The sequence below is a fragment of the Pipra filicauda genome, unplaced genomic scaffold, assembly GCF_003945595.2.
Source record: "Pipra filicauda isolate LSUMZ 115617 unplaced genomic scaffold, ASM394559v2 scaffold307_size998922_pilon, whole genome shotgun sequence".
Classification (NCBI taxonomy): domain Eukaryota; kingdom Metazoa; phylum Chordata; class Aves; order Passeriformes; family Pipridae; genus Pipra; species Pipra filicauda.
In genome coordinates this window covers 292569-311203 of record NW_024104429.1, presented here as the reverse complement: position 1 = coordinate 311203, position 18635 = coordinate 292569, and the positions used below count along the sequence as shown (strand labels likewise).

The following is an 18635-nucleotide window of genomic DNA, read 5'->3' as shown; positions in this document are numbered from 1 at the left end:
GCACATTTGCCACCAAGGAGCCCCTCTGCCTTCCTTCGTGCTCCCCGTCTCCAGTGATGTTGGTACCGCCCAGCATCAACAGCAGGTCAGTCATTTCCCTGCACCAGGGTCAGGTATTTATTTATAGGCAGCAGATCTGGGCAGTAATTAGGCTGTAGGATAATTTCAACTTGCACTGGGACTGCTGAGCACTGCTGAGGGGAGCAGGAGATCCCTTTGGAAGGGACCCAAACCCCCTTCGAGATGTGTCACTCCTCAGATGGAGCAGAAGACCCCAGGTCGATGTGTCTGGTGACAATCCCTCCCCACTCATCCCTCTTGAAGGTCACTGGGGACACACAATGGGTAGAGAACAGTTCCTTTTATGCCATGTGAGATATTTATATAGCTAAAGGCTGCTGGTCACTGGGAAGCTGCCCAAGGCTTTAATGGTTTAATTGCTGTTTCCTGTACGTTCCCCTCTCTGTTGTTCATCACAGATGACAATTGTGGTTTCATGTCCGTGAGTCTGGGCTGGGTCTCCCTGGGAATCTCATCTCCTTGTGCAATTAGTGCTGCTGGATGTCTCTGCCGGTCTGGGTATGTCCTTGAAGTCTCCCCCCAATTAAGATCATCCATAAAGACTTTATTTCATAGTGGGAACTCCTACCAGATGATGTTGGTTCCTTTTTCTTACCCTGAGGGACAAGTGAGGCCAATTTGGGTATCCCCAAAATAATCCATAAAACCTCTGTGCAGGATGGGGTAAGACCAGGATGGACTGGAAACACAACAAAAAACAAGGGAGGACTGGAAAACAAGCACATTTTGGGTACTCTGGTACTCTCTGGTGGTGCCACAGAGCTGCATTAGTGTAAAACAAGGCACAATTAGATCTTTTAAGCCTTGTGTGTGCTGGCAGATAAATACACCATTTGCTCCACCCTGATATTGATCCTGAAATAAAACCATCCCGCCCTCCGCTCCCAGTTCCATTATCTCCAACCCCAAACGCCCAGAAATCACAGCAAGAAACCCCCAGATCACAAAATTGGTTCCAATTTCTTGATTGTATTTTTAGTCCTCTCTCTAATGTGCTTCGAATTTGCCTTCTGGATTTTTAGCTGCTCATGGCTCAGACATTTTGAAGGTTGGGGCTTTTAAAAAATGGGTTTTGCCCATTTGGGCCTGGGGCTGTAAGAAAAACAACACGTATGTATGTATATGTTTTCCTACAGATATTTATGCCTTCATAAAATGAGATGCATGGTAGAATTACATGAGCTGGTGACACAAGGATCTCTTTGAAAGGGTGACAAACCACCTACACCCAGCGCTCCGGGGTTTGTCTGCTTGGGATCGAGATGAGAGGGCAAATGTTGGCTGGGCTAAATCAGGCCCTGTCAGCCCTGATCCTTCATGTCACCAGCCTATGGGTTTCACATATGCACCTCCTTTCCATGCCTTGAAACACTAAGATATCTCCCTGACTTTGGACTGGGCTACAGCCAAGGACTGGATGTTTGCTCTAAATCACCAAGGTCTTCTCTGCCGCGCTTGAAAAACTGATCCTGGGCTGAAGAAGTGCCAGGAGGAGTTTTATCGGTGATAGGAGGGAGAACCTGACAAAGATTGCTATAAATCTTTCAGGGCATCAAAAAATAAAAAAATAAAAAAAAAAAGAAAAAGAAAAAGAAGGGTTGTTCTCCCATGGGCATTTCAACAAAGCGAGTTGCCCTGGGATTGAGCCGGTGCCCACCGTGTGCCCCCGCACGTGCCTCTGGTTAATTCATCTCCTGGCACCTTCTCCTCTCTCCAAAGCTGCCATTGGCACTGGCACTCAGCAAATCTGCTGGAAAAAGCTGCTGGGGAAGTGTGTGAGAGTGTTTGTGCGTGCGGGGACGGTGCCACCTCTGCCGTGGGCATTGCCAACCCTGCGGGGAGCTGCTCAACAGGCTGATCTTTGGGGAAAGGTCACAGCACCAGGACTGCTGCCAGGTAATCCCAGCCCAGGGACCTGCTCTCCTGCCTGCCCTGGCATCACAGGAAGGCTCTGAGCCTTCATATTTAATGCAAGAGGAGCGCCTGGATGATCTTTTTATAGGTGGTGCTCTCAGACTTCATTTTATTTTAATTGTTGGGCAATAAGCGCTTTGAAATTAGGGGTTTGGCCCCCCAGGTTGGAAGGAGGCATCTGTAGGATCAAAATCTGGAGCTAGAGCTTTGCTGGAGCCTATTCCTCATCCTGAGGATCAGGGGTCACCGGGGACCCCTGGTCCATGGATCATAGAATCACAGAATGGTTTGGGTCAGAAGGGACCTTTAAAGGTCATTTAATCCAACTCCCTGTGGTGAGCAGGGACATCTTCAACTAGAGCTTGGCTGCTGGTCTGGAATACACTGCTAAGCCAGGCAGGGAATGATGATGGAATGGTGGATTCGAGCTCCTTTTTTAAGCTGAGTTCACCCCAACTTCCCTTTCCTTGAAACTAAGGAAGATAATTTTTGCTCAAACTCTGATTTTATGCCATTGGGTTTTGCTTTAGAAGAATGGGAATCTGGAGATCTGGATCATACACTCTGTTTTGCTGATTTTGGTCTTGCTAATTTTAAGAGAAATCCTTGAATCCAATACAGTGCACCTGGATTTTAACCCCTGGCTCATGGAAGGCTGCCGGGTTGGAATAGGCTGCAAGACAGCTCTTATTATACAGATATTTTCAACGTCATGCAAATGAGGCAAAAAAACCAAGAGACAGAAATTAGGAGTTAATGTTAAGGGCATCTCAGCTGTAACCTGTCTTTTCCATTGGCTGCCAGCGATGGGAGTGGTACACAAAGAGCCTCTGGGATTTTAATCCTGATTTACAGGTCATCTGGATTCATGGACTAATGTCAGGTTGGAACAAGAACCTTGGATGTTACTTGGTCCAGCCCCAGCTGGTCCTTAGCTATTTTTTTAAAGCAATTTACTGTTTTTTCCAAGAATGATGGGAAATGCTGGGCTCTAACCCATGCCCTTGTTCCGAGGTGGGATCAAGTATTTTCTGCTGTCATTCCCAACACTTTTTTTTTCCTTGATATTAAAATCCCCCTGGAGCAGGGACTCCATCCTGGCTGCAGGGAACCCATCCCTGTGATGAACTAAGCTCAAGAGGATAAACTTTCCTAGTAGCAGGATACGAAACAGTCACAATATCAAATGAATCAAGCAACATCTATTTTACTGACTGTATCAGCAGCTGACCCTGGTTTTGTCTGGGATATTGGGATCATTAACTCTGGGATAACGAGGGCAGCATTGAGAGGATGCTGCACTGAGGAGTGATAAGGAGAGAGGATGGAGAGGTAAATTCAGGTACAGAGTTAATTCCTGCTATATGGCCCATTCCCACTACCCATCACATCCCATCACATCACCCCACGTTAAGCAACCCCGGGGCATTTGCCCTCTCTCCAGGAAAATCTGACCAGATAAATTCCTCGCTATCCAGCGGAGCTCAAAGCAGTGGGGGAAAGGAGGAGAAAAAGCAATATACCAGGCCACAATGTAGTGCTATCTATAAATATTTCACCAGGAAAGGTATGCAACTGGTATTTTGAACAAATCCCCAGCCACAGTTTTAATAAAGTGCCTTTAGCATGCCACTCTGCCGTGTTTAAATCTAATTCCAGTTGTCAGTCAAATCGCTGTGTGTTATTAACCTATGGGCATAATTGCCTATTCCAAGTCTGCAGCTCTAAGAGGCTTTATGTATGATTGTAATAAATGAAATAACTTTTATGATTCCGACTCATCGCCGAACACATTGACATTGAAAATTACACGTGCACAGGCATTACTTTTGTCTTTCCCTGCGTGAGACATTTATCGGAGCGGCTGCGGCTGCGGAGGAAGACCCGTGTTTCAGCAGGGAAATGACTGAGCTCCGCATTAGCTCATCTCCACAGCTGCTGCCACACGGAAACACTCGGGTTGAAAGGCAAAAAAATCTCCATGAAAATGAGCCAGCGTTCATAAAATTGCCACCGCGCGCATCCGAGGCGGAGAATTCCTCGTACCCTGCCGTGGCCGGGGCGATTTGTATCAAATTTAGGCACTGATGGATGTTGGTTCTCCATCCCCAACCTCCTCCCTCTCACCCATCATGTCGTATTTTGTGCCTCTAGGAGGAACTGATGCTGCAGGGGTGATTGGCTTGTTGGTTTATCTTTCATTTCTTGCCACTGGGGCAAAGTGAACATGGAATTCAAAGGGCAGAGACGGCGTTTTCCAGACTTTTTGTGCTGCCAGAAACCACAGCAGAAGTGAAGGGTCAGTGACTACCAAAGGATCTAGGTGCTGTGAGCAACAGATCCCCAAAAATATCATCTCGGCCGCTCTTGAGGGACTTTACAAGAGCAGTGATTTGTTGTGCAGTCTGGAGAGGAGAAGGCTCCAGGGAGACCTTGGAGCTCCTTCCAATGCCTAAAGGGGCTCCAGGAGAGATGGAGAGGGACTTTGGACAAGGGCCTGGAAGGACAGGACAAGGGGGAATGGCTTCCCACTGTCAGAGGGCAGGGTTAGATGGGATATTGGGAAGGAATTCTTGGCTGTGAGGGTGGTGACACCCTGGCACAGGTTGCCCAGAGAAGCTGTGGTTGCCTCTGGATCCCTGGAAGTGTCCAAGGCCAGGTTGGATGGCGCTTGGAGCAACCTGGTCTAGTGGAAAGTTTCCCTGTCCTGAGGTGATCTTTAATAGTCCCTTCTAACCCAAACCATGGGATTCTGGAGTTGTATTATTTTATAATCTTGGCCTGCTGAACTGTTTCCTGGGTTGGCAGAGAGATGGGAGTGTCTAGGGAGTGGTTTGTTTTGGAGACAATGGGCATAACACAATGGGATTCTCAAGTATGAAAGAATCTTTGGGCAGCTGAGATTTGACAGGGTGAATCCCCTCTCTGCAACTTCTCTGCCTCCCAAACCTAAAGGCTGTTGAAGAGTGATTGGGGCACTTGGAAAATACTTGCTGAGGACTGGACTTTGCTTACAGTACTGCTTACAATACTTAAATCCTCTAGCCAGGCTGCTTAGGCCTTGCCTTGGGTTTGGGGACAGGTTGTGCTGCTGGTCACCTCCAGTGACCAACCACTGGGGCATTTTATCCTCTTATTATCCAGTATTTTAACTTAAACAATCCCAAAATACTCTGAGAGAGACTCAGTGCAGCTTTCTCACTCGAACACACAGTGCAGGGCAGAAAGGGTCTGGGCTCCTGCTAACGTGGTTTTTAGTGCTGGGACAGGTTCAAGTCCTAAAATGAGGATGTTTACACTGAACAGTAGGATGGACATTTTATGGATGAGGGTTCCTGGGGCCAGCATAGGTGTGTTATTGTATCACAATCTGTAGGTTCACATGAGTGAGTGCTACCACTCAATCTCTCCTGGCATTGATAATGATTAAAGAACTGTGATTTCACTGGGCATTATGTCACCCTTGGATGAGGGTCCAGGTAGTGTCTGAATGCTCCATGCCTCTTAAGATCCTCTTATTAAACTGTAGTCCCGTCCCTAGAATGGTACACCCCATCCCTGGGAGTGTCCAAGGACAGGTTGGACAAGGCTTGGAGCAAACTGGGAAGGTGCCCCTTCCCATGGCAGGGGGTTGGAATTGGATGAGATTTAAGGCCCTTCAAACCCAAAACATTCTGGGATTGTATAAGTCTAAGAATCCATCTGACCTCATTGAGGAGGTTGGGATCTGCCCCTCCAACTGCAATGCAATGGGAGCCATGGGAAGCCCTCTTCTTTCCTCATCCTCTGGAACACAGGACCTCTTGCTTCAAATCAGCCCCATTCCCACCTCAGGACTCAGCCCTAGCTCCCTTTTCCCAATGTGCAGTGATTTTTGGCTCTGGGCAAAGCACACAGGGAGCATTGCAGGTCCTGGGATCCCACAGCATCACCACCATCCCGTAATCACAGAGACGGGGGACCGAACACACACACAACTGTGCAAGTACCATGGAAACGGTGTATCCTCCATCACCACCAGCCAGCAGGGAATGCTGGACACGCCTTCCAGCCCCGAGGTGGCAGGAATTGCCTCTCTCTCAGCCTCTGCTCCGGGCAAAGCTCATGGGCTTTGCTCCTTTGGTTTCTCCTCTCCCGGTCACGCCGTGCATCCCGGCAGCGCTGATCCTCTGGAGCCCCACGGCCTTTTCAGCGCAGCTCCTGATGGGAATTATTCTATTGACTGCTCAATTCTGGGCATTTTGGGTGATGGGAAAAATACATTTTGAGGGGTTGCTTTGAGATGTCATAACAGGGGAAACAGGGTGGCTGCTCAGGGTGTCCCCGCTCCTCAGGGAGCCGCCTTCGGCTTCCCTGTTTGACCCCTTAATTTCCAACAGTGATGTCACTGAAATGCCTGTTCGTGGTCTCGCTGCCGGGCTAAATTTAGAGTGTTTGAGATGATTTGTGACTCTGTTGCTGGGGGGAGGCGGGGCAGGGGGGGATGTCGGGGAATGACATGTGAGTCCTGTGTCATCGAGGCTTGTTTGGGCTTTGAAGACCGTGGAGTGGTGTGTGGAGATGACGGTGCTGTCCAGGAAGAGCAGAGAGGAAAAAGAATACGGGACTCTCTGCCCTTTTTGTAGTCTAAACAATTTAATCGAGCTCGTTGCTTAGCTGAGACGTTCAGAAAGGATTTTCCCCTCGAAACCTGATTAGATTTCCCAATAAAACGCCCACTTTGGCTGCTGCTGCTGGGGGATATGTTAGTTTGTGGTTCAAGGAGGCACATGGCGTAAAAATAAATGGAAAAAAGGAGCTGGATGTTGTGGGGATGTGGAGGAAAAGACCTTTCTGCTGGGAGACCATCATCCTTCATGGCTGGGTGAAGAGCAGAGCTGGATGGGGCTGACACTCAGTGGAGAGCTGGGAAATGAGGGAAATAGAGGAATTTCCCACATCTACCATTCCACCTCCCCGCTGGAGCCAGAGCATCTCAGAGCCCAGGCAGTGCTGCAGTGGCGAGCGAGTCGGTCAGGGGTGGGCGTGGGCAGGAGAAATAAAAGTGGCATAAAACCGCAGATGGAAGGATCTGCACGTCCCACTTCCCCGCTCCATCCATCCCTTCCCTCTCCCCACATCCTGGGTACCTGAGGGTCCCTGTCCCCAGCCCTGCCAGCCCCTTACAGTGCACGACCTTGAGGCCAGACGCCTGAAGGTTATTTGGGGGCATCCCTATGTTAATCAAACCTCCTCACAAGCTGCTTAATTCCCCCCTATAATCCAACTGGGGATGGAGCCTGGCAGGTTTCGAGCCGTTATGTTTACATCGGACTGCGGGTGGAGGGAGGAAGGAGGGGACAGGGAGGGAGGGGGGAGCTGACGTGCCTGGAATAAAATCGTGCCACCTCCTCCTCCAGCCCTCAGTGAAAAAATCAAACGCATCTGTCCACCCCCCTCCCTCCACACCATTTCCATTTCCCTTCCCAAAGTGTCCACCCAGAAGAGGAGGGGCCGTGCTGCAGCTCCTCTCAAGGGGGCAAAGGTCTTCGAGAAACCCCCAGCCTGATTTATTCAGGGCATAGCAATATTTCTTGGGATTAGTATTAATAAGAGCCTCCTGCCCCCTCCTCTCCATCCCCCTGGGCCGAGCCCGAGGGAGGGAGCCGGGCCCCGGAGGGGTCCCAGGCCTCCGGCCTTCGGATGCGCAGTGATGGTGTCTCCTCATCCCAACCATTTTTGCAAGACATGAACAGGTTGTTTATTTATTTGCGGTTATTTAGGTCTTGTTTTTCTCTCCCATGCTGCAGCTTTAGAGGAAAATCCATTCTGCTGGAGAGGGCCGGGTGCTGCCGGGGCCGGCGGTGCAGCAGCAGGATGCTCGGCGCATAGTGCGGCGGGGCAGGGATCTGCCTGTGATCCCAGACAGAAGGCACCCCAAAGCTCTTTCTTTTTTCCCCTTTTACTCATTAAACAGGAACCCTCTGGCAATTCAGACTCTCCTGGAGGTCCAGGATGTGGAGGCACCCGCCCAGGGTCGAACAGGCGACCGTGGTGCTGCCGAATTGAAAGGCTGAGGTTTTTTATTTTGGGGCGGATTTTAATATTCATCCCCCACCTGGTGCTGAGTGCGGGTCCTTCAGGGGGGTCCTGCCTCCGCTGCCGGAAAGAGACGGGCGAGAAACCTCCGCGAACAAAGGAGAGGATGCGGGAACCCGCGAGGAAAGAGCTTTATTGGCACGGCACGGCACGACCCGACGGGCTCCTTGCGGCATCCGCACCCGGCGGGAGGAGAGCCCAGGGAGGGCTGTCCCGAAATACCTGCAGCACCCCGCGGGGGGGAGCAAAGAGGCGTCCCAGGGACCCCGAGCCGCTGTCAGTGTTCCCAAGGGCACCATTCCGTAGGTGAGGGTCCGTGCGCGGAGCTGCAAAGAGAGATGGACCCCCCGCGCCGTCACCGAGGGCCCCCCAAACCCGGAATAGCTCCGAGGGGTGGGGGATTGTCCCCTCTGTAAGGCCCGTCCTCCCCCAGTGCGAGGCACCTGCTGGGAGCGCTGGGATGGGCCGGGATGAAGGGATGCGGGGCGGGTTGGCCTCCAGCTGCAGAGAGAAGGGAAGGAAGGAGAGGGATGGGAGAAGGGCAAGGAGGTGAAGGGGCCCAGCGGGGAGCAGGGCAGAGGGGTGGCGATGGCTAAAAAGGTGGAGAAAAAAAAATGAAATAAAAATAAAAGCGTGAAAAAGGAGGAGGGGAAATAAACCAGTGGGGTATGGGGGGGTGAGGGGGGAGCAGCCCCTGCGCTGCGGGAGGCTCTGGGGGGCACCTGCTCCGTGTTAGGCCGCGGGGTCACAGCATCCCTCCGGGGTCGCAGCATCCCTCCGTCCTCCTCCCTCCCGCCGCCTCCCGTTTCTTGAATTTTATTTTATTTTCTGAATAATTCAGGTGCTGTTTCACCCCCCTTCATCCCCCCCTTCCCCTCGGCTCCTCGCACACACACGCCTCTCGCCGGGGCTGTGTAAGGAGTATAATGAGGCAGCCGATGGGTAATTGGGATCTTTTGTAGGAAGGATGTATGGCCGGGGCAGCTGCTGGGGGGTGGGGGGGCAGCTGGGGGGGGACAGCATTACCATACAAAGGGAACAAATGACATGTTTATCCCTCCAAGAGATTTACGCCCGGCCTCGCCCTGCAGACACAGCGCTCCCCCCCTTCTTCTCCCCGGCACTTTTGATTTAAATTATAAGGATTAAAAGGAGAGGGAGGGTGGAGGGGAAAGACACACAAACAGCCACCGGAAAAAAATAATATATCATAATAAAGCTTTAAAAAATAAAGAAATAAAGCGGCTTTGCCTCAGCCTCCTCCCCCTCCTTCCCTCGCCGGGGGAGCAGCGTGAGCCCCGGTGACCCCAAGACCTGCCATTGCTTTTAGCAGGGGAAAAAACCCCATCGCTCTGCGGAGAAAAGGCGAAAGAAAAGGCAAAGCACAAAGCGGCGGCAGCGGAGCAGCCTCGGGGGCAGCAGCCGCGACCCCCCCCGGGGGCAGCAGCCGCGTCCCCCCGAGGCCCACCCGCGGGGCACCCCCGGGTGACAGCTCCAGATTCCGCACCCCGGGCGCCTGTAAGACCAAGGAACCCCTCTCCTTCATGCCGGGGACCCCCGCAAAAGCTGCCTTGTCCCCTCATCCCATCCCATCGCATCCCATCCCATCCATCCCTCTCCGCCCCCTCCCCGCGCTGCGGTGCTACCTGCGCCGGAGCGCAGCGCTGCCTGCGCGCCCCGCGGCCGAGCTCAGGGGGGTATTTGGGGAGGGCTTAGGGGGTCTGGGGGGGCGTGGGGGGTTCCGCGGGTGCGGGGGAGCCGCGGAGCCGCCTCCGGCCTCGATGCTGGTCAGCCTCGTTCTTGGCATTCACCGCGTGCCTTAATTGTATGGACATTTAAATCAAGGTCCGCTGTGAACACGGAGAGAGGGGCCTTTCCTCGGGAGCAAGAAAATGCATAGAAGAAGAAGGGGAAATGGGAAAAGAAAAGGAAAAAAAGGGGAGGGGGGGAAGGAGGGGAGGGGGGAGAGGGACCCCGCGGAGCCCAGCCTTTGTTCTCCGCGCCCCGCGGAGGCTCCGGCGCGCCCTTCCCCATGGGCGGGGGGGGGGGGGGGGGGAATAAAACCCAACCGAACCCCCCCTTCGGAAAAAACCCTCAATGAAATCAAAGAACCCCCGGGCTGTGGGGTTGGGGGGGCGGCGGGGGGGCCCCGTTACCTGCCCTCCGTCTCTGCCCGCCGCTGCCCGCTCTCTGCCGCCTGCCCCGAGCCCCGCCGCGCTGCTATAAACGGGGGGGTCTGGAGGAGCGCAATAAACCTTCCCCCGTTCGCCTGCTGCAGTCAATCCTTTCGCTCAGATCCCAAGTGGTGCAAAAAAAAGAGGAGAGGGGCCCATCTGGCTTCTCATCAGCTTTGTCAAGTCTTGCATACGCTAAAATGCTAATGACCTAGATAGCTCATGCAAAATGCAGCAGAGAGAGAGAGAGAGAGGGAGGGAGCAGCGAGGGAGGGAGGAGGGAGGAGGGAGGGAGGGAGGGGGAAAGGCAGAGGGAGGGGGAGAGCCCGGGTGCATCACCCCCCCTCCCCATCACCCCCCCCAGCCCTTGCTGCCCAGTGCACCTTGGTAGGTACGAGCCGGGCTTTGATTTGAAAGGTCACCCGGGTACGATGCGGGGGGGGGCGGGCAGAGCCCATGGATAAACCGCCCTGGCTTCATCCTTCATCCTTCATCCCCCCCGCCTCAGCCCTCCAGGGGGGAAGAAAGGGCGCGGGGAGGGTGAGGGGCGACCTCAGCCCCCACTGCATCCCCCCTCCCCCGGGGGGTGCTGAGGGGTGTCTTGTCTATCCACTCCCCCCCCCGCCTTCCCGGCCCGACCCCAACCCCAACCCGCCCCCCCCCAAGAAGAGCAGCGAAGGAAATACCCCCTGTGGCAGCCCCGCCGTGGTCCCTCCGTCCTGCAGCCGGTGCGGAGCGCGTAATCCCGCGGAGGATGCTCGGGGAGGCGGGGTGTGGGATGCGGCCCCCCCGCGCTATGCGGCGGGAGGTGGAAATTATATCTATATATATAGATATATAGATATATAAAATATATATATAGAAAAGAAAAGGGAAGGGGGGAGGAGGGGGCTGGAGCCAGGCCGGCGGGTTGGAGAGGAGCGGGCGGCCGGAGGGTGCGGAGGGAGCGCGGAGCAGCCGGGCGGGCGCTGCGCGGAGCGCGGAGCTGTCAGCGGCGCCTTCTCATTTATCATTAGCCAGCCCTAATCTTGCTCGCTGTCCTCCTTCGGTGATGTTGATCCACTTTCCCTCCCTCCTCCCCCAGCTCCCCCCCCCCCCTTTCCCCGCACACCCCCTCCCCGTAAAGGATTATTCAGCCAAAAAAAAAAAAAAAATCCCAGCTGCTGACTCCGTGCGCCGCAAACAAGGCGGCTGCAGCCCTCGCCCCCAGCCCCGCTCCCGCAGAGATGCTCCGGGTGTTGTCCGCAGAAATGCTGCCTTTTAAAACAAGCAGCGACCCGCGGGGAAAGAGCCTCCAGCCCTGCCCAGCTCCCCCCGCACCCTCCACCCGCTTTGGGGGGGATGCCGGGGGGGAACCCCCTGCTCTGACTCCCCCAAACCCCACTGCAGAGAAAGGATGCTGCAGAGCTGGGTGCAGCTTTGCAGGGGGAGAGAGAGAGAGAAAAAAAAAAAAAAGATATTAAAAAAAAAATTAAAGCACCAATTTTGGATGAGGCTTCGCTCTCTCCCCCCTCCCCACCCCCAGCACTGCTGGTTTCATGGCTACGCTACTGTAATTATGAATTCTTCTTCTTGCACTCGCGTGTGTGCAGGGGCTGGGGGTGGCAGTGGCTGTGGCTGCGGGCTGACATCACTGCAGTGGCGTGGGGCTGACAGCTCCCAGCGCTGCGCAGCCTGCAGTGCCTCCTCGGCTTTTTTTGCAGCCTCTCTGCTGATAATTGTGGGGGGAAAGGGGTGGCGAATAATAATAATAATAAAAAAAGCCCCAAACCAACCCCAACCGGCAAACCCACCCCGTCTCACCGCGTTCAAGGTGAATTTCAAGGAGAGGAGCGCGCTTTTTGTTTACGGTGAGGTCCTGCCGGTGAGGAGCGCACGCCGTGGCTACCTCAACATCTACACCAGGGATATCTGTGCGTTCCCGGCATCAGCGCCCTGTTAGACCCTGTAACCTTGTCAGGGCGCTGCGCAGCCTAACCCAGGCTAAACCCCCGGCTCAAGCAGGCTCTGAAGGCAGGAAATCCTTTATTACTCGCCGGGTGATTTCGTGTCAAGGGCATGTGCCCGCTCCTGGGATCTCTCCGCACAAGCCGCAGCTCCGGTGCCGCTGAGCTCATTCCAGCGACGCACCCGCGCCGCAGCGCACGGATATTCCTTCCCATTGCACGGAGACAAATACAACCCTCTTTTCTTTTTTTTTTTTTTTCCCTCCCCAGTCGAGGCCTAGAAGTTGCTGAGAAAAACCTGCATGGGAGCAGGAGCAGGCGGCTCCTACCCCGAGAGTGTGTCTGTGTGTTCAGGGCTGGGTGGGAGCGTCCGGTTCTGAATAAGCACAAGAGCACATTGGGCCCCCCCAGATGTGGTTGGGAGCCTTGGCCCTTTCTCCTTAGTGTTTCCCATTGCTATTAATGACATTTCATCTGATGCACCAAATCAGAGGAGTTTTCAAAAAAATTCGATGTCAAAAACTGTCCCTGAGAGCACAACAATCTCCCCGCCTGCCCTTTTTAATATCACCCCCCCCTTCCAAGGGTGACACAATATTAGCTTAAAAAAAAGCAACCCAACCCTATTTACTCCTCATATACCTCCTTTGAGCTGTTTGCAATGCAAATAAGGAATCGTAAGGAGCAGATTTGAAGGTCTGGCTGACAGAAGCCAACAGCCAGAGCATCCCTCTGAGACCGCCGCGCTTCCAACCGCAGCTGGAGCCACGGGCCACGGGAGCCTCCGTCCCTGCCCGGCAGGCAGCTGCCCGATGGGGAGCAGGGATGGGGTCACAGCGGCACGTAATTCATCTCCTCCTTGGTTCCCTGCCTTGGAGATTTATGGAGAGCCGAGCTGTGTTATTTAGAAATAAATAGATGCGTTTCATGGGAGGTTGGAGGTGAAAAGTCGTCATTTCAATACCCCTCCAAAATTGCTTCTCTGTATTTTTTTGTAAGTAACAGGGTTTTACCTCTCGGTAAAACCTTCCTTTGGAGGATCCCAAAGTGCTTTGGGAATGTGGATAAGCACCAATCCCAGTGGCAATTTGAAGGAAGGAAATGCAATGCCCTCTTTAAGCGGGGAAACTGAGGATCAGGGGCCTTGGGGACATTTTGCCGCTCATCCTTCCTGGCTTCAAATGGAAGTGGGATGCCTGAGCTGAGCCATGGAGTCGGACCCATGGATGGAAGGCATGAGGGATGTAGACCCAGGACAGGGATTGCACAGCCTGGAGCCCTCAGCACTGGGCAAAATGGCTTTGCCAAATGGACACGGGGATTTTCTCCCTGAATTTCAGCTCACACGGAGCTGGATGCCGTGTTATAAACCTGCACTGGATTAAAGCTCAAAGGGATCTTCCAGGGTCTTTTCCAGCTCACCCTCCTGCCCATCGCGTTGGCCAGGGATATTTAAAGCCCACTCTGACCCGCTCAAAAATACATTACGCTCCCTTAAAAACATAAATCCTTGGACTTAACTGATGATCCATCCCCTCCCTCTGCACTATTAGCACATTAAGAAATTAAACTCCCAAAGATCCGATTGACCAGGATCGCGCCGCTCCATATGGCACGGCATATGTGTCCGGCCCTCCTGCGCATCCCAGCCGGGATCGCCTGGATTCTCACTCAGGCAGGCTGGGATGGGAAAAGGGTTTCCAGGCAAATTCGGATGGATTTAGACTTACTTTTTTTTTTTTTTTTTTTTTTTTTTTTCTTCACGACATTTCACTTCCCTGCTCCACCCCCAGCGCCAGAGGAAAAGCTGTGGAGGTGATGTATGTCCCTAAATAAGGATGCAGAGCTTGGCTCTGCTGGAGGAGGTCAGGTGAGGCTATTTAACACTTTGCAGGCTCCTCCAGGATGATGGGCTTTAGAAAACAACTCCAAACCCCAAAGGTACATCCCCACAATCAGCTGGAGCCGATGGCAGAGGTGACACCGAGGGAATGGGTCCCTGCAGGTGGGTGCTGAGCACCCGGCTTGGGGGGAAAAAAATTCCCTTTCCTGCGCTCCCCGCTCCCTGATAAATCCCATTGCAGCAAACAAAAGGCTCTGGGCCTCACTGAGAGTTTTCCCTGAGCCACAACGCAGGGTTTCTAAAAGGCTTTATGAGCTTTTTCCCCGCTTTGGTGGAATCTAAACCTCGTTTTTTGAATTTCTCTCAAGGGTTCACCTGAATTTTTAAGTGCTGGGAGGTGAGATGGGAGCTTGGTTCATCCCTGTGCCCGGCACTGTGGGATGGACGGACACAGCCTGTACCACAAAACTTTAACTCTAAACATGACCTAAACCAGCTTAGCAGGGATCTACATGAAGGAAGGGATTAACCCTCCTCGCCCCCCAACCAGGAGCAGCAAATCCCATTAACACCCCATCCCTGGGAGGGAAAACTCTGCATCCCCTGGTCCCCGAAATAGGGACCCGTTGCATTTGTTGAGTTATTTATTTCAAATAAAGATCCCATCCCGTGGCAATGTCTCCTGGAGAAGCTCTGTAGTGAGAATTAGGGATTTTTTTAGTGGGAAGCATTGGCGTCGCTGCGAACCAGCCTGGCCGTGTTATCCCGGAGCGACGCCTGTGTCGGCTGCTCACCTCCTAAATAGTTAATTCCTGGAGACTGCAACAAGGTTAAACATCGGGATCAGATGCAGTCACCTATAGCTCCCCTTCCTGCAGGATTTCTCGGGGTTATCAGGAGCAAAATTCAGCAAGAGGGGGATGAAAAATCTCCCTCTGCTTGAAAATCCCGGCTCGCTCCCAAGCCATTTGCTTTAGAGCAGGAGAATTACTCACCGAGGTGATAGGTAGGAACCGTGCAAAATACAGTGGGGGGAGAAAGAAGCTGTTCGAGACAACAGCAGGAGAAGAACTCTGTTATCTATGGAAACAGTCTGGAGACTGATTTATCCAGCGTATAAATAGAGCGGGAGAGGCTTCCGCGATGGAGACGCTCCGATGGGGAAGCGAGTGTTGATTTTACCCTCCCTTTCGCGTTCGGCTTGATATGAAAATTTCCCATTGATGTGGCAGCTCCGTGGAGTGAGACATCGCACCGAATTCCGTAGGAAATGGGCCCAAACTTTCTCCTATTGACGCTGGGCAGACACGGGATGTGATTCCAGCAGTCCCCCCCTTCCCATTCATCTCGACCAACATCCCACCTCCCCCCAGAGCTGCCCACTGTGAGCCCCCAGATATTATTGCTTTGTTTGCTACTGGGTTGTATGGAGGATGAAAGACCAGATCCCTATTCCAAGGGTTTTTTTTTTCCCTTCCACAGTTTAAATACTATTATTTCATCTACTGGCTGTAGAAGAAAAGAAGAATCCAACAAACAAAACACCCCAAATCTCTTGTACTCCGTGATTTATTTCTGAATTTTCCTCGAGGGGAGAAAAATTCTCTGAAGGTCTCTAAGCTTTAAGTTTAAAATAATGCATCAAATTTGAGGAAATTCTATTGGAATGAGCACAAGGAAAAGAAGAAAAATGCAGTGTTGGGCTGAAGCCTTGTTAAACCATTTGAGGAACATAACACATATTTTAGAGAATAAAATGTGGGAGTAGAAGGGAGGTTACACGGCTTGTCTCAACTATACCTGGAATGTTGGACTTTGGGAGCCACAAACCCCATCTTGTCATTTGTCCCCTTCATGTTTTGTGCCTCTATCAATTTTATGACTATTTGCAAAACTGATTAAACCCCAAAACCCTCCTTGCCTTGCTGGAATTCTCCCTCTATTTTCCAAGCTGCCACAGCAGCAACGGCCTTGAATTCCCGCTGCTCCCGTTTTCCGCAGACATCTCCCGGTGTCTGTGTTATCCCGGCTCCCATTGTTCCAGAGGTCAGCCCTGAATCAGGTAAAAGCCCTTTCCCAGTCCCTTTTGTGCCGTATCCCACACTATCAATGTCTGCTTAGTGTGTGTTTCCCATACGCAGATTCCAGTGCCATGGAGCAGCAGATGGCTCAGGTAGCGGATTTAAAAGCTGTCCCAACCCACCCCCAGGCCTGACCTATATCCAGGATGAACGGATGGATGCCAGGAATACCTTTGCTTTCCCCTACGTCCATCATATATCTCCAGGATTTTTTTTTTTTTCCCCTCCCCGTCATCTGTCCAAAAAACAAAAAAAATTAAAAAAAAAAAGAAGAGAAAGGATAAAAAAAAAAGGAAAAAAAAAAGCATTACCTTCCTGCCTGATATTTACACAAGTAAATATTTTTTATGTATATACAGCCAGTATGAAATGATTTTTAATGAATTATCTGTGAGTGAAAACAGTTCTGTAAATCAGCAGGGCTGCAGGCAATTTTTACCATATGTCGGCTCGCATTTGTGTCACGGAATTTGTTGTGGCGAGGACGGAATATCTGCTCTTCTTGCCTTGCTGATGTGCTAGAACTGGGATCTACATAACTCAAAGCATTTAAGCAGGAATATTGTCTGGTTTTATTGGACTATTATTAATGCAAAGGCGGCTGCTCCCTATACTGAACGCCCAGGCAGCGAGAGCTGCACGGTTGCAGGGAGAAGCCTGAATTACATCAAAAATCCCTTTTTTTCCCCCCATAAAGCTTCCTTGAAACCTTTCTCCGGGAGGTTTCTTACAGTTAATCAGCAACTTGCACAGCAAAAACAGGATATATGTAAAATATAAGCTGTGCTCTGCACATATCCATCCTCCCTTCCCCCTCCGTAATATAACATCTGAATTCCTAATGGCAATAAGGATGAATTACTTAATGTATGGAGGGGGGAGATCAGGCTAAAAACACATCCCAGAATAATGCTGGGCTTTAATATCACTATATTTACCCCTAAAGCAAGGAGGTAAAACAGAAATCAGAGCCCGAAATGAGGAACTGCCACTGTAACACCCTGCAAAATGCAGGTTGAAACTTCTGCCTGATCCAGGGTAGGAATAAATGGCTCCTAAATTCAGGTGTGGAACCAAGATAAAAAGTAAGGGGGGGGTTTGGACACAAAATCAAACCAAAATTGGTATAGAAATCAGTTATTCCTGCTTTATTCCTGAATTCTGGGGATTCTATTCCGGAGCTGGTAACACCAAGGAGATGTTTCAATTCTATTTTATAAAACAGTGTCGCAGTAAAAATCCAAAGCCAGGTTCTCCATCGTTTCTCCAGGGCTGAATGGGAGGGCAGGGGGATGTCAGCCAGGTTGCTCTGATGCTGGGAGGGAGGGAAGGCCTTTGGAAAGAGTGGTCCTGGATCTGCACCCCAAACAAAGAGAGGTCTCCCCTATTTGCATCCAAGCCCTGTCCCTCGAGCGATTCGCTGACTTCCATGGGAACAAAATGATTCCCTTTGCCCACAGGGATGTTTCTCGAGCAAAGGAAAGAGAGAGAGGTTGAAATTTTTTTTTTTTTTTCCCCCGAGAGAATAAAAATAACAAATAACAAAATATTTAAAAATCCCAATTTTTTTCTTTCTGCCCCCGTCCTCACCCCCTCCCCTCTCCCTCTCTCCCAGGCCAGGACGCAGCCGCAGGGCAGAGGCCTCTAATGACGTAATGCTTAGATGGAAAATGTCATAACCATTTGTCACCAAACGCCCCACGTCCCCAGGATGAAGCAAACAGTATGAGACTGACAGGGCTGATGAAAAACAGCACTTAAGCTAATTTTTTTTTCCCCCGCTAAACTCTGTTGTGCACTATGCAAATCTGATTGCGAAAAGTGGGACATTATCAACACTTTACCGCTAGTTAACTTTGGGAGCTGCTACTCAGAGCAATCAACATAAACTTAGCATACAGTAACTTAAATAACAAAAATGTTTCCCTGCTCCGGCGGCGCTGGCATTTGGTTCCAGCCATGTGATGGATTGTGCCGTGCCTGGGAACAAATTAAAAATACAGCGCTTCAGATCACTTGTGGCAGCAGCGCAGAGGAACTGGGTTTAAACCGGAATAACAATAATAGCAATTAGATCCCAATCTGCCCTGAATCATCTCGCCCTGATAGCAGTTATTGATTATTAATGGGGTCATATTTGCAGGGACCTCATCCCTCATCCTGCACCAGAAAGAACTGACTCGCTCCCAAAAAATCCAGCAGCTCTTAAATTTATCAAGCTCCTCAACAGCCTCTTTTTCCCCTAAAGGTCCAATTCCTACTGCCATGAGGGAATCGCAGCTTCCCATTCCTTTTTCCCCTGGAAAATAAATTTCTCTTTATCCCTCCGAGCTGTGCATGAAAACCCTAAAGGTCATCCTCCCAAAGAAAGGAAGGATAACCCACAATTTGTTATTTTTAAAAGCTCTCAGCGGTGGGGAGAGAGAGATGAACCGATTTAGAGGAGAGGACGGGACATGCATCTCCCTCGGTAAGCATTCGCCCCGTTCCCCCGCAGCAACGGGGAATGATAATAATA

At 51.6% G+C, this 18635-nt stretch overlaps 1 long non-coding RNA gene across 2 annotated transcripts; it reads right to left on the bottom strand.

The window, feature by feature from the left end:
* Positions 1 to 8180: 8180 nt before the first annotated feature.
* Positions 8181 to 11293, bottom strand: LOC113983377. Of its 2 annotated transcripts, none has more exons than XR_003539068.2 (2): positions 10934 to 11293; positions 8181 to 8399 (listed from the first exon to the last, which is right to left on the bottom strand). It is a non-coding gene; the product is annotated as an uncharacterized LOC113983377 (long non-coding RNA). The 2 variants fall into 2 exon arrangements; XR_003539066.2 differs by lacking the exon at positions 10934 to 11293 and adding an exon at positions 10230 to 10823.
* Positions 11294 to 18635: the final 7342 nt, after the last annotated feature.